Source organism: Mus pahari, chromosome 10, assembly GCF_900095145.1.
Source record: "Mus pahari chromosome 10, PAHARI_EIJ_v1.1, whole genome shotgun sequence".
Classification (NCBI taxonomy): Eukaryota; Metazoa; Chordata; class Mammalia; order Rodentia; family Muridae; genus Mus; species Mus pahari.
Window position 1 is genome coordinate 8,982,339 of NC_034599.1, and position 2,977 is coordinate 8,985,315.

The 2,977-nt window shown below is 41.3% G+C and overlaps 1 protein-coding gene across 1 annotated transcript in view; it reads left to right on the forward strand.

Moving 5' to 3' along the window:
* Maml2 (mastermind like transcriptional coactivator 2) overlaps positions 1-2,977 on the forward strand; it is a 318,494-nt gene that overhangs the window by 120,069 nt on the left and 195,448 nt on the right. The gene's annotated exons all lie outside the window — the stretch shown is intronic.

A 2,977-nucleotide genomic window follows, 5' to 3' on the forward strand; every position in this document is an offset into this window, starting at 1 on the left:
TCTTCTTCTTCTTCTTCTTCTTCTTCTTCTTCTTCTTCTTCTTCTTCTTCTTCTTCTTCTTCTTTTTCTTCCTCTTCTTCTTCCTCTTCTTCTTCCTCTTCTTCTTCCTCTTCTTCTTCTTCAAATGTGCTTCTCTACGTGGCATTGACTGTCCTGGAACCTGCTATGTAGACCAGGTTGGCCTCTAAGTCAGAGATCTGCCTGCTTCAACCTCTCCAGTGCTGGGATTAAAGGTGTATGCCATCTGACTTCCCTCCATTTCTTAAATGTGTGTGTGTTGGATGTGTGTGTCTCTTTGTGTGTGTGTGTGTGTGTGTGTGTGTGTGTGTGTGTGTCAGATGTGTGTGTTTGTGTGTGTATGTGCTGGATATGTGTCGATGTGTTTATGTGTATGTGTGTGTTGGATTTGTGTGGATATGTGCATATATGTGTAGTGTGTGTGGTGTGTAGTGTGGTATGTGTGTGCATATGTGTGTTTGCTAGATGTGTATGCATATGTGCATGTGTCTGATGTATGTGTATATATGTGAGTGTGCATGCTTTTGGTATGTGTGTGTATGGTATGTGTATGTATGTATATCTGTATGCACAAGTATGCACATGTGTGCATTGTGTGCATGTGCACATAGGTGTATGTATTTGAGTGTGTGACATGGCTATGAATGTTGTGTGTGTGATTGAATGTGTATGTGTGTGAGTGTGCAATGTGTATATGTGTGTTTATATATGTGTATGTGTATGTGAGTATATATGTGTGTATGTTTTAGTGTGACTGTGTGTTTATGTGTGTGTTTGTGCTATATCCTGATACCCAGAGAAGTACTTGTCTAAGGTCTAGTGAGATACAAATAAAAGTGCTGGAAGTTGCATCCAAGAATTCTTGTTCTTGACTTTAAAGTATGTTTCAGGCCCAGCAGGTTGCTTATCAGATAGAAGGCGCTTGTTAGCAAGCTTGATAGAGTTAAATCCCTGGAACCCACCTGGCAGGAGATGCCTGAGTCTTTAGAGTTGTCCTCTGATCACATGTGTACCACCGCAGTACACATCCTAAATAGTTTTAGGAGCGCGTGTTTCATCTGCCCTATCTGTTTATTGAACAAGCTGGGCACAGCTCCAATAGTTCTTGTGTTGGGAATACTGTTTTCTAATTTAAAGGAAGTATTTAGTCTTTATTGTTCAACTACTCATACTACACATGCGTTGCATTACATGAAACTCTGAGCATTGCCAAGAAAATGAGATGCAAATACCTCCACTGTGCACATCTGGCCTCTCTCTGACACTGTCTCCCTCTCTGTCCTCTCTGTATCTGTGTCTGAATGTCTAGTGTGTGTATATATATATATATATATATATATATATATATATATATATATATACAATTGTCTCTTTGTTAGAAGACAGGGATGAAAAGAATTTGAATTTTCAGTTTCCTCAGGACCAGTCACGTGCTTATGAGCAAAGACTAAACTTCCATACCTGCTATGGAGGTGACAGACGCCACTCTCAGACTTCCCCCATATTCATTTTAAGAAAAGAATGAAATGGAGAATATTTAAGTCAATTCATCTGAGGTATCTTTGCAAAGCCCTTGAATACATTATTAACCCATCTGATTCTGTCTTGGGACTACAAAGTATTTCTTTACATCTTATCCCAGGACCCAACCAATCCTCTTACAGAGAAAAGGTCCTTGACCCGTCTTTCCTTAATTTAAATTCATGTAATATTGTTCTAGTTGCCGTTTAAGCACAAGAGAAGGAGTGGCACCCTGCAGAGAGCGCTGACGATTTTCATCCTGTGGGGATGAACAGCACAGAACTTACTCTATCCTTGGAATCTTCTGGAGCCCAGACAATGCAACACCTCTTGGGATGAGTAAATATAACCCTGTTCCCAGGAGGATTAACTTGTCAGATGACGGGAAAGCAGCTACTTTCTAGAGGGCTGAACTTTAACTCCGTCCTACACTTCCACGTTGTGATAGCTAAAAAGAATAGATATTTCATTCCGTTTTAAGAGTAGCAGTAGTGCCTTTCTCAGACATTAATTTTGATCACAGAGTTAATGTTTGCTAATGTAGACCTTTGAAAGTCCATAAAGTAAAGTTAAATTAGGAAATGTGAACTCTGAGTTTCTTCAGGACCAGCCACGTGCTTATGAGCAAAGACTAAACTTCCATTCCTGCTATGGAGGTGGCAGGCACCACTCTCCGACTTCCCCCATATTCATATTAAGAAAAGAATGAAGTGGAGAATATTTAAGTTACCAGGCACTAGAGAGACTGTTCAGTGGGTAAACGCTCAGATTGTTCTTTCAGAAGACACAGGTTGGTTCCCAGCACCCACATCAGGCAGCTCACAACTCAACTCCAGCTGCAGGAGATCTGCTGCTGCTGCTGACCTCCATGGGCATTTGCATGCATGTGCAAGTTAACTCTTGCAGGCACACGGCACACAGATACATTTAAAAATAAATGACATTTTAAGAGCAGTTAAGTACTCTGGCAGCTCCAGAAATCCCAATGGGAACTTCAGAGATAATAAAGACACACTTTGAAACTTGGATCTGTGACTAGTCGCCTGTGTGGATGAGTTTCTGAAGATCCTACATCTTGTCTACATCCTCTGTGGTGTGGGCTGAAAATAATTCTGTATCACGGGGTGCCTCTGAGGACCCAACAAGATCTCGGCACAATTGGGCTGGAAAGATTCAAACAGTTGTCATCACCCTTCTGCTGTGGAAGGCGAGCAAACTAGGGCTTTGGTTTGCTCCAGCTCATTCATCAACAAGTACTTCTGTGTTCTACCAAGCAATGTGCCCACAAGTTTGTGGTCTATGTTGCTAGAATGATTGTGCTGCTTCAGCTACTGGGAACGTCTCCTTTCCTTTCCTTTCCTTTCCTTTCCTTTCCTTTCCTTTCCTTTCCTTTCCTTTCCTTTCCTTTCCTTTCCTTTCCTTTCCTTTCCTTTCCTTT